The sequence below is a fragment of the Taudactylus pleione genome, unplaced genomic scaffold (genome assembly GCF_031769625.1).
Source record: "Taudactylus pleione unplaced genomic scaffold, aTauple2 ptg000482l, whole genome shotgun sequence".
Classification (NCBI taxonomy): domain Eukaryota; kingdom Metazoa; phylum Chordata; class Amphibia; order Anura; family Myobatrachidae; genus Taudactylus; species Taudactylus pleione.
Genome location: NW_028284884.1, coordinates 1,098,834 through 1,112,094, shown reverse-complemented (window position 1 = coordinate 1,112,094; position 13,261 = coordinate 1,098,834). Strand labels below are relative to the sequence as shown.

General features: G+C 45.0%; 1 protein-coding gene across 1 annotated transcript in view; it reads right to left on the bottom strand.

The window, feature by feature from the left end:
* The window catches only part of LOC148502814 (synaptotagmin-2-like), a 152,851-nt gene extending 149,753 nt beyond the window's left edge, over positions 1-3,098 (bottom strand). The window contains exon 1 of the mRNA XM_088449335.1: positions 3,005-3,098. The gene's annotated coding sequence lies outside the window, so the exon portion shown is untranslated. The remainder of the gene's footprint in view (positions 1-3,004) is intronic.
* Between the last annotated feature and the right edge of the window lie 10,163 nt (positions 3,099-13,261).

The window sequence follows — 13,261 nt, the reverse complement described above, 5'->3', positions numbered from 1 at the left end:
AAAGAAGAGGAAGCTACAAGTGAGAATGAAAATGTGATAATAGATAGGGAAACTGACAGGCCCAAACAGCGCCCCCCGCCCTGCGGTGCCCTAGTTATGGCCCTGCGCCATTGCATCTTAAATAAACCTTCATACCTGGCCAGTGTGGGGGGGGGGAGGTGCATGGCCTAATCTGTCTCCTGAATTTTTGCCTTGGAATATTAGTAGGTATGTGAGACTATTGCAAACTGGGTCTGACCCAGAGATGGCGGCTAATGCGATCACAGCTGCGTTTTGTATGGAATGCAGCTGCGAAAATATGCTAATATTAGCCCGCCTGCATTTCGCTGACCACCCCCACTGTGAACACTCCCAAACACTCGCTTCCTGTCAATCACTCTGCGATGGGTCTCCGTGGCCTGCGTGATCGCAGTGCAATCGCAGAGCTGCCTTCGCGCACTGCGATGCATACGCATGCGCAACAGCAAACAATTGCTCCATCTGCGTGAAAATTGCATTAGCGTCCATCTCTGAATCAGGCCCACCGTACAAGCAGCCAATATTGTTTATACTGGCACAGAGCAATACTGCTGACATAGGGTGCCACTTTGCTATGTGGCACTGGGAATGACAGTGTGCTGTCATGGATTGTGCTGTATATTAACATACAGTAATCACAGTATTGATATGGGGCTATACTGCATTTTTTTATATACTTTTTTTTTCCATAGAGAGTAGTCTAAAGGCCCCCATATACCAGCAATAAATTGGAGCATCTGTGTCTTGCAGATGATTGTGTAAAACAATCTGCAATGTATGGGGTATGGGGTTCACAGATCGCAGATTCTGACCAAAAAGAGATTAGAATTGGTGAATCAGGTTGTCCAACATGTTGAATTTCACAGACCAATCTGGGCTGTAAATTGCTAATGTATGGTAACAATCAGCCGATTTGCAGACCGTTACTAGTAAAATGATGAACATTTTAAGATTGGCAGATCTTTCCTGAAAATGATCTGCAAATCACTGAAAAATATCTGTAATGCGTGGTCGCAGATTGGGGAAAAAAAATCACAGAATCTGTAAATCGTTTTTTTTGTTATTGCTGATGCATAAGCACCTTTAGGAGGGATGGGGTTTGTTTCAGGTGGCAAAGGTGAAATTTGTACATTGCCAAAAAGGTGGCCTAGTCATACAAAACAATTTCACAGTTACAATATATCTGCATAGAATAGATGGTTCATGATTCTGATCTTCGGGATGTGAACCTCATTATATAAACACATGCAATTGTGCATAACGGTTGTACAAAGCTGATACTCCTTATAGGACTGCAATGTGGCCCCCACTCTATCTTACTGTATTATATCATCACTTTAACTATACCACATGCTAAAATCCAATAATATTCACTTTACACTATAAATAGTTAATAATGTAAAAAAAGATATGCTTGCAGCATGTTGAACCTTGACATGAATCACAGTAACTAATTATGTTAAAAGGTTATGGATGTTGCTGTCTCTCAGTGCAGACCTTTCAGAAGCAGAGATGCTCTACTGCACTGAGTAAATGACCTTACTGTATACACACTTCACAACCGCTAGGTAGATATAATATTATTAGCATTATTAATAACATTTATTTACGTAGAGACAGTGTATTATACAGCAGTTTAAATAGCACCGTAAAGATATATCCTGATCATTTTTACACATCCTAAAAATGATAAAAGGGAAAAAATAAGTAAATAACTCCCTATAATTATGTAATAATCTTCTAAAACCATTATATAAAGTATTACATTAAGTGCTGTTAAAATAAGAATGTATTTGTAAAGGGTAGCAAATGTATCTGCACCCCGATACTTGTGGTGCAGAACAATGCTTACTTGCAAAATTCTGTACATAACACTCATGCTTATTTCTATATACTGTTCCTAGATATATATGGAACCATTTTATCTTGCAGCACTGCACGCGAATACATAGTAGAGTTATATGTGCACAGTGGTTATATATATAGATATATATATATATACATATACATATACACACACATATACACACACACACACCACCGCAGTATCTCCTGTCCACATTTTGTATGCTGACAGATTGACAGATAATGTGCTGCTTGGAGCATCTCAGATACGGTAGAAGCAGCACTACTGTCAATGTAGCAAGTTTGCTCCCACTGTTCAGCAAAGTCACCCCTCCACTTTCCCCAACCAACATATTAGGGAGTTCCACTTACACCCGTACAGCAAGAAGCACCCCGATTTTCTGTTACAGCAAACATATGTCACATATTAAAATTATGCATGTAGGCAACTATCATCCACACCATGAAATGGTATAATAATAATAATATTTGGTAAATCAGGTTGTAGACAGGTGATTGTTGTCATATATATCGTACAGTAAATACACTACAAAAATACGGATGATAAAAAAATAGCGACATTACAGTATGCCATAAGTAAATATCTCCTGGGCGTTATAGGGTGATATAGATAAGCTATATACCGAATGTCTATGCCACAGCCTGGATTTAAACCTGATTTGCATTTTAAATCCTTTATCGATAAATAAAAGTCGATTTAAAAAAAAAAAAAGAATTTGGAGTTAAGAAAATAATGGCCATGGACCCAGGGTATGTACAGTACTAATTCTGGGCATTGGAGCTGTCAGCCTTCAGAGAATAGGAGGGGGAAGGGCAGTGCAGAGCGCTGATGCTGCAGAATTTGTGCAGAGCAAAAACTAAGACAAATGTTGGGATGTTAGAAGGGAGGGCAAAACCGCAGAGCCAGAACACGCCCAATTGATTAACCACCTCAGCGCCAGAGATCTGCAGTGTCAGCCCCCCACCCATAATTAACACCTCCAAAGCATATTTTTTTAATAGCCAGGACGCAGACCGTCTGACAAACATGCATACTACAAATACACAATTACACCAGGGACTACACAACGTTACACAGCTGCCCATTATGTGCGTATTGTTGTATTGTGGTGGTGTTTACCTGTGTGTGGAGTTTCCTGTCCTGCTTGCCTTTCTCTCGCCCGGTTATCTGCAACTCTGTCTGCAGTAGTACAGAGACACGCGTGCTCCCTTCTCTCCCCTCCCTCTCTCTCCCTCTCCTAATTCCTATTCCTCCCACGTCTCCCTGCATCCCAGTCCGTATTGGTCAGTCTCTGGTCCCCAATATGCAAAACTCTTTAGTCCCAGTGGAATCATCAGTGACCCAGATGGTGACTGGAAGAAATCATTCACCCTTACCGATTTCTCTTTCCTTTTCAATCACAGATAGGGGTTATGTCTGCAGGATGAATATAAATTCAAAAATATACCATGTTAATGCGTCTTATTTATTTGACTATATATATATATATATATATATATATATATATATATATATATGCACATAGGTAAATAGGTAGATTGACAGACATACATATCTATTTAAGGTTATTCCATACCTCACAGAGATGAAAATGTTTGGGGATGCTTGTTGCAAATTCAAATAAAACACAGCTCACCATATACTACTAAACATTCAAACAGTAATATACAGAATTGCTGCATGGTTAACCCATGAAGATTTGGGCTCAAGAGGTATAATTGGAAAAGAGTGAGAAACAAGGGGATGTACAGTAAGTCCAGAAGGGATAGCCTATATAAAAGGAAAACAAAATTGTAACATGACTGAATAAATACAAATAGCTCAAAAAATACAATTAGAATCATAATATAAAATATACAATTCTATTCCTCATATTATTATTGGGATAAATGCCTTATGGGTATATTTATCAAGCTGAGGGGGCTTTGTAAGCTTTTCTCAATTTATCAAAAGATTAAGGGGTATTACTAATCGCGGAACTGACGTGATTATTAAGGTTCCATATCGCTGGTGATATATTAATATTTAATGAAAATATACCCGCTATGTACCAAGGGGAACTCACAGAGACAGCAGTTGCGGTAACCGCTCTCCCTGCGAGTTACATCCCTGGCATATTGTAGAAGTCTTCTTTAGTGGAAGCTGACACTACGCATGCTCACAATGTCAGCTTCCGCTGACATAGATCTCCATAGATTTAAAGCAGTAGTTTAATAACACCATCTGAAGATGGTGTAAACTCCAAAACCGAAAAGCTTCAGGTTTTGGAGTCTGGTACATAGGGTGGGGATTGTAGTCCCCATTAATAATAATGGAGACTGTGATCTGCAGTGCTAATTAGCACTTAGCCAGAGATTTTTGTGAAATCTCCTGCATTGTTCCATCAATACATAGGGCTCTATTTACTACAATTCGCATTTGTAATGCAGATTGTAGTGTGATATTACCAACTGAATTCGCATTGCGAATTCAGGCAATATCACAGGGATTTACTACAAATTCCTTGCAGGGACAGAGCTTGTGATAAAGCTCTGTCCCTGCAAATCCCCTCTGGAGCCTTATCACGGTATTTTCGCAAAAAATACCGTGATTAAGTGCCCGCACATGCGCCGACCGACGCCGCTGCTACCCCCCCAGCGGCGCTAAGCCCTGCCCCCCGCGATCGCAGACCCCTCTCTCCCTTACTTACACTTACCTGCATGCTCCAGGCCTCCGGTGATGTTCTCCATTCCTCCGGTCAGGTGATTTCCCATACTGCACTGGGGCCCGATCACCTGATGACTGGGCAGCAGTGAACTGTGGGAGACCGGCTGACCGGAGGGGAGTCATCCCCGGAGGCCCGATCACCGGTCCCTGGAGTCAGGTAAGTAATTTTTTTTTTTTACAATTTTTTTTTTTTTTTTTTACAGTAATCAGCTTGCGGTCTGTTTAGACTACACAGCTGATTACTGGGACCGACTCCCGGCTCTGCTCATCCCGTTAGAGCAGGCCAGGAGGCCGGTAACCGGGGGAAACCCTGGATAACGCCACCTCCAGGTGGCGTTATTATCACAGGGCTTTCCCCGATATTTTTTTCACATTTATTTTTACTAACTCTGGTCGGATCACATTTCCCATTACAGTTATGGGAAATGCGATCTGCTTTACTAAAAATAAGTGATACTTAGGGGTTGGAGTAGAATTTTAAGAATTCTACTCCAATTGCCCTGTAATAACTATAGGTGATACTAAAATAATGTGAAAAGGGTGTGAAAACACCCTTTTTCACTTTATTTTAATAAAAATAATGTTAATAAATAGAGTCCATAGGAACTATACATAAAAGTATGCAGACACTGCAGTTTCTACATAATTTTATAACAAAAAAGATTTGATACATATGCCCGTGACAGCAGAATGTATCAAGCATTGCATTTTGAATGCGATACATCCCACTACTTCAGTGGCGTAACTAGGGCAGGGCGAGCAGGGTGCGTGCCCTGGGCGCCGTGGGCTCCTGCAGTGGGTAATGGGACAGACGTCATGATGTCCCATTATGCTGAGCGCGCCAGCACGGGAGGACTGGCGGGCGGCGGCGGGAGAGGTGTCGCGGTCCGGAGCAGCAGCGTGGATTCAGGTAAGTATGTTTTTATATATTTAAAAAAAAAAACCTGTCAGCACTACTGAGGGCACAACGGGGGAGGGGGGTGGCTACTACTGGGGGGACCTCTACTGGGGTGGGGGCACAACGGGGGGGGTGGCTACTACTGGGGGCACCATTATTGGGAGGACCTCTACTGGGGGGGGGCTATTACTGGGGGCACCATTATACATAATGACACACACAGACACATAGCACTGTACTTACCTGAAGTTCCTTGCGCTCGGCACTATGGAAGAGACGTCATGACGTCTCTCTCTACAAACACTGTGGGCAGGGGCAGAACTATGGGAGACAATGGAGGCGCCTGCCGCCGGGCTCCAGCTCTGAAGGGGCACCTCCTCTATTGTCCACAACATATTCACCCCACTTAGGGCTGTAACTATGTACCTGGAGTGTACCGTCACGGCAGCCCAATACATGACACCCCTTCCCGGCACCTGACAAGCCACCATACACTAGTGAGAGCTCCATGTCATACATCAGCTGCCGCCTCCGTCTATCTATAGTCTGTCTGCATGTGAAGTGCTACATTACAGTGTCAGCGGCTGTGACGGGGGGCTCCAAATTATTGCTTGCCTCCGGGCGTCTGGAATGAACTTACGCCACTGAGTGACAGCATCATTACTATGTGACTGCATCATTACTATGTGACAGCATCATTACTATGTGACTGCATCATTACTATGTGACAGCATCATTACTAAGTGACTGCATCATTACTATGTGACAGCATCATTACTATGTGACAGCATCTTTACTAAGTGACTGCATCATTACTATGTGACTGCATCATTACTATGTGACACCATCTTTACTAAGTGACTGCATCATTACTAAGTGACAGCATCATTACTATTTGACTGCATCAGTACTATGTGACAGCATCATTACTAAGTGACAGCAGGGGCAGAACTATGGGAGACAATGGAGGCGCCTGCCGCCGGGCTCCAGCTCTGAAGGGGCACCTCCTCTATTGTCCACAATATATTCACCCCACTTAGGGCTGTAACTATGTACCCGGAGTGTACCGTCACGGCCGCCCAGTACATGGCACCCCTTCCCGGCACCTTAGAAGCCACCATACACTAGTGAGAGCTCCATGTCATACATCAGCTGCCGCCTCCATCTATCTATAGTCTGTCTGCATGTGAAGTGCTACATTACAGTGTCAGCGGCTGTGACGGGGGGCTCCAAATTATTGCTTGCCTTCGGGCATCTGGAATGAACTTACGCCACTGACTGTGGGAGCCGTGGAGATGTGGTTTTAGGGAGGGAGATGCCGGGCGCCCACCGGTGACAAAATCTCAGCAAATGGAGAAGGCTTTGACGCCTCTCTAGACAGACACCTCCCTACTGTGCAGGGCCAGCTTACCGTAGTGCTCCGGCCCTAATCCTAATCGTAGCATAGCTATCGTGGGTGCAGGGGTTGCAGCTGCTACAGGGCCCAAGACGTTCTCCCATGGTCCGCCTCTCCCCCTGCACCAAATCATGCTGTAGATTGAATGGCCTACTGGAATTGAGGGACAACCACAGGCCATGTCAGGCACACCCCTCCTCCTAGTGTCATAAAGACAGATCGCATCTGGCATGCCCCCTACTCTCATCATTAGAGACAGACCACGCCAGGATAAGAGCCTATGTTGCCCTGACTACTGTAGCAGCTGCCACAGACACCACTGAGAAGGTGCTGCCCGTTGCCCAAGGGAGAGCCCTGCACTGAGCTGTGACAGTCTGCAATAGTGAATACTGCAGAAAAGCTCACACTGGGAGGTGGGCCTGGCCGGTAGGTATGCCCACTCCAAGGTGCGCTGTGGAAAATGGTGTCTGTATAGCAGCTAGAGGGGTTTCAGGGGGCTTTCAAAAATTTGCTATGCGTCCCACAAAGTTTTAGTTACTTACTGTTATGACGCATGAAATTCACTAATATGAATAACCATGTCGAGAGAGGTTTCTCTTGAAGCATTGGGGCAGGGACCCTTGCAAAATGTTGCTATGGGGCCCTCAAAGTTGTGGCTATGCTCCTGACTAAGGCTATTGACAAAACAGTTCTGAACGGAAGGTAGTCAGTTTGTCTGCATTCACAATGTCGACAATGTAAGGTTGACCAGAGAATGCCGACACGGTAGTAAAGTTATGTCAATAGAACATGGGCTGATTTATCAGGCGGTGATAAGCCATTTAGTGCGCACGTTAACCCCATTGGTATCACCTCATATGGGTGACCACCCACAGCTTTAGCAGGCGGCCTGGTGATGGTCGCGATTATCGCGATCATCGGGCTTGCGACGAGACCCTTGTGGTAGAGTCTCGTCCACCGCAAGCCCCAGTGAACTTCCTGCTCTAATAGAGCAGGAAGTTCACTACTGACATCACTGGTGATGTCAGTAGGGCCACCCACAAACGGTAGGCGTTCCTTCAGAAACGCCTCAGGACCTGATTCAGCAAGGAACGCAGTTGCTAATACGCCCGCAATCAGCCGATTGTTGCCTACTGTGCATGCTTATGCATCGCAGTGCATGAACTTGCCATTGCGATTGGGACTGCGATCACAATGGCTACACAGACCCATCGTGATTGACAGGAAACGACATTTGTGGGTGGTAACGGGGGGATGGTCGGGCAAACGCAGGCGTGCCAGTGCGTTTGAACGCCGTTGCATGTATAAATTATCCACTACGATGCCATACGCAGCCTGAGGCCTAATAGCGCGTGGATGTTAGCAATTTCTGAGTAAGATCAGGGCTTGTGCAAGTGTGATGTGTCGAAGCCGGATGGTTGGCTGAGACCAAAATTGTAAAATTAATATCTGCACAGCGCCATTTTGCGTTGTCCGCACAACGCCATCTTACGGTGCCTACACAATACCTCCGTGTACTGTGCTATGTTGTTATGATTATTAGCGTCATGCGTCTGCCACTGCCCTATGTTAAAACTCCTCATTATACAAATATGTACATTTATTAATACATATAATACCAATAACTCCACAAAGCACGTTTCATACTGTACTGCACAATCATGTAGACGCACAACGCATACTAGCGTCTTTACTTAATATCCCTACACTTACCTATTGCACATTTGTATTAAGAGGTTCCTAGCATTAAGGTTAATAGTTAGAGGTTTTATTCGCTATTAGTTATGTTTTGAAATGAATGTATTTGAATATCTAAGGTATAGTACATAATAAGCAGACCATGTTTGGTGCCATTCTATACCACTGTTTATTTGCATATCTCCGGTTCCATCGGCATGGAGATCGCAACATGCGTCTGCAAGTTATGAATCATAGAGAGTTAGGTATTGAAATGTACTCTGTAATGTAATGTTTATTAGCCAGTTTAGACTTGATCTTCACCGGGAAAAGATACACAAAGAGCCGTTGGAGGGCTGAACTACCACTGTACAAACTGACCTATGAACTACATCATAACAGAAGAACCAAGAGGAAGAACCAATGGGATTATGCCAACTCGTTTCTATTGTATTGCCCACTCTCTGGCCCTGATTCAGAGCCGGACGCGCTGATAGAGCTCTTGCTCTGAATCAGGGCCGTCCTTTTTTAATTTTTAGAGCGGCCTCAAGACCATCGCGACCATCGGGCTTGCGACGAGACCCTTGTGGTAGGGTCTCGTTGCCGCAAGCCCTGGAGTGCTTTCAGCTCTATCAGAACCGGAAGCACTCCCATTGACATCACTTGTGATGTCAGTGGGGCCGGCCCCAGATGGTAGGCGTTCCATGGGAACGCCTCCATCTGGGCAGCCATGCCCCTGGCACGCCCACCAAAGGGGGTGTGCTGTCACCCTTTTGGGTGAGACCCGGAGTGACGGCTTGCCCGTCGCTATCCGGGTCTCGCGCATGCGCACAACGGAGCCGGCTCCATCGTGCGCATGCGCACTGGGCCAACTTCGACCCGCTAGCGAGCGCTCGCGAGCGGGTCTGAATCAGGCCCTCTGTACGTTAAATATTCAAGCGCTCTATGTCCAGTAGTTAGTCATCATATTCTTTCTTTTGACGGAGGCTTCATCTTTGATGGCGGGAAATCTGGATCCAGAGCGCTTGCGTATGTATCGACTGTACCTTGTTAATGTATAATCTTTTGCGCTAATTGTATCTAGATCAAAACGTGTAACTGCATTCTTTTTTGTAAATAATAACTTTTTGTGCTTTGAAACCACACTCAAAGTCTGGAAAGCAATTATTTCTTGTGAGACTTGCAATGCTAAATAGCGACATTTGGGTATAAAGATTATTAGGTATTCATAGTTGGGGGCTCGTAGTGAACTACCGGAATTTACACGATAACACATGGTTATCGATCTCTCAACAAAGGGTGGAAGGCGCCATATGCAGGAAAGAACGCACTGTGGACCTGATTCAGACCTGGTCGCAAGCGCTGAGCGCTCGCAACCGGGTCGATGGTGGCCCAGAGCACATGCGCACGACAGAGCCGGCTCCATCGTGCGCATGCACGAGACCCGTTGCTCTGGGTCTCGTACCAAAGGGAGCGTGCTGTCGATGTTGAGTGACAGCACACCCCCTTTTGTGGGTGGGCCAGGGGAGTGGCTGCCCAAATGGAGGCGTTCCCATGTGAACACCTCTGTTTGGGGCCGGCCCCAATGACATCACGAGTGATGTCAGTGGGAGAGATTTCGGCTCTATTGGAGCCGAAATCTCTCTGAGGCTTGCGGCAACGAGTCCCTACCGCAAGGGTCTTGTCGCAAGCCCGATAGTCGCGATGGTCTGGACCATCGCGACCATCTTCCTGGCCGTTCGCTATAGCTACCCACAGCTATGCGAGCGGCCAGGAGGCCGTTCTTAAAAAAAAAAAAAGACCGGGCCTGATTCAGAGCGAGCGCTCTGTCAGAGCGACCGGCTCTGAATCAGGGCCTGTGTTCGAAAACCTGCTACCAGTCAATGTTGAGAAACCAATATCCGTTATTGTGTGAGTTCAAGGAGCGTTGATTAGCATACAGGGACAAGGAAGGAAAAGTTTGTTTTCTTTCATTAATAAAGTTTTGTGTTAGAGGGTAATTTGCACAATAGCATACGCATATTTCCTGTGTTGCTGCCACGTGTTCAAACTGCCATTGTATTCATAGCGTGATTGCTTGTTAAACCTCTGAATTACACTACTATATTTAGGGAAAAGGTTTAATTTTTTTTCTGCGCAGAAAAGGTGTATGTAATTGTAATGTGTGATTGTAAAGTGGAGGCTACTGTCTGTTAAGCCTAGGTTGAAACTCAGTAGGTAGGACAGTTCTAGCAATCACCTGCTCACATCATGGCAGTAAATGCTTTACTGGAGGAAGAAAGTGAGCTCTAGGGTTCAGGTCATACCTGTAGTCTAAAGCCAGTCAGGTTAACTGGGAGTACTGGGGAAGAACCTTTAATGATGGTTGATGTAGCTGGTACTAAACATTCTTTTCTTGTAGACACAGGGGCGACCAGATCAGTGATAAAATCTCCATCCAATTTACAAGTGACCAGCAAAACTGTACCAGCAATGGGTGTAACGGGTAAAGTGCAGCATTATCCTTTAACCAAATCTGCAGAGGTTACTATCGGGCCATTGCATACCAGGCATTCCTTCTTCCTGGCAGCAGCAGCTCCTACTAATCTTCTGGGAAGGGATTTGTTGTGTAAAATGGAATGTGTAATTTATTGTACCCCTGATGGTATATTTTTAAATATCCCAGAAAGAGTTGCGCATGAGGTAAGGGATATATTGAACACTCCACAAAGGTTAATGCTTCACTCTACCATCCTAGAGCAAAGTCCATTACAGGTAAAGTAGATGTTATCTCAAATATCGGGTTCCCTTTGGACCAAAGATGGACAGGACACTGGATTGATGGCAAATGTAGCTTCCATAATGGTAAATCTAAAAAGTAGTAGGCAAGCTCCAAAAATTCCCCAGTACCCGTTAAAACCAGAGGTGGAGTTAGGGGTGTATCCCATAATTGAGAGATTGCTCCAGCAGGTGATTTTAGTCTGTACAGCAAGTGTAGCCAATAGTCCCATCTTTCCGGTGAAGAAGTGTGGTGGTAGGGGTTATAGGCTAGTACAGTACCTTAGAGGGGTTAATAAGGTAGTAGAGAGCCAATTCCCTATAGTGCCGAATCCAGCTGTCATTCTCATGCAGATCCCACCAAATGCAACCCATTTCACTGTCATTGACCTCTGTTCTGCCTTCTTCTCTGTCCCTCTTCATCCTGACTGTCAGTATTTATTTGCCTTCACATACAAAGGGGTACAATACACATGGATACAGTTGCCCCAGGGCTTCATAGACAGCCCCAGTATCTTCTTCCAGGCCTTACACGACTGTTTGCAATCTTTTCAACCTGCCAATGGATCTGTTCTAATACAATATGTAGGTGATTTATTGTTGTGTTCTGATTCGTTTATGTCATGTTTAAATGATACTAAACTACTGTTGCTTCATCTCTCACAGACAGGACACAAGGTTGCTACGGACAAATAACAGCCATGCCAGACTAAGGTTAAATACTTGGGACACTGCCTAACCCAGGGGCTACGACATCTGACTACTGACCGAATTCAGGCCATAGAGACCATGACTGCCGCAAAACCAACAGCAAATCCGTACCTTCTTGGGCATGTGTGGATACTGCAGATCATGGATCCCAGGTTTTTCTATTTTGGCTTTACCATTACAGGACTTAGGCCCTCATTCAGAGCCGTTCGCTATTTGCGTTCATTCGTTCAAAAACAAGGGGTGGCTATGCAAATGATCCGTTCGCACATTGCAGTCTGTTCACACCTCTAAGTCTGAATGAGCGAGCAAAACATACGCTCTTTTATTTCTTAAAAACGCCCCCTGGCCGCTCGCACCATACGTCATGTCCGCTATTTATTAGATTAATCGAGTACATCGAACAGGATATGAACTGCTCGCTATTCTTGTGGTTGGTTTTTTCAACCGCTATTTTGCGAGCAGTTCTGAGTTAAAAAAAACCAAGTGACGTGGTCATTGACGCTGCTATATTAATTATGCACACCCATAAAACGCCCGTTTTGACCTTTAAGCACGCCTGCGAACGGATCTCCACTCCCCGTTTTCAAGCACCTTCCCCTGTTACCACCCACATACGCCTCATTCTGTCACTCAAATTAGCAGGCACTCGCTATATTGCGTACAAATGATTTTCGGCCGCACTGACTGGTTCGCGCATGCGTACTAAAAACCGTACGCATGCGCAGATGTGCGAACATCGCTCGGAACGAGCGTACTGCCGCTAGCGAGTGGCTCTGAATGAGGGCCTTAGTCTCTTCCTCAAAGCCCGATCATGTTAAACACACAGAGGAAACAGAGCAGGCTTTCCTTAACCTTAAGGACAGTCTGACAAGAGCACCTGCATTGGGAATACCTGATTATGAAAAACCTTTTTGAATTATATTGTACGGAAGCTGATGGTTGCGCAGCAGGTGTCCTCACACAAAAACATGGTGATGCAAGTAGACCCATAGCATACTACAGTGCACAATTGGACACTGTGGCAAGATCACTCCCAATGTGTTTAAGAAGTGTAGCAGTGACTGTTCTATTGGTCAGTAAGAGTGAGGATGTAGTATTAGGCCATGATATGATTGTTTATACACCCCATGCTGTATCTGCTTTGCTGAATTCTGCCCAAACCAGACATGTTTCCTCAGCTAGCTTCACGAAATGGGAACTAGCACTAATAGCACCTGCAAATATCACCATT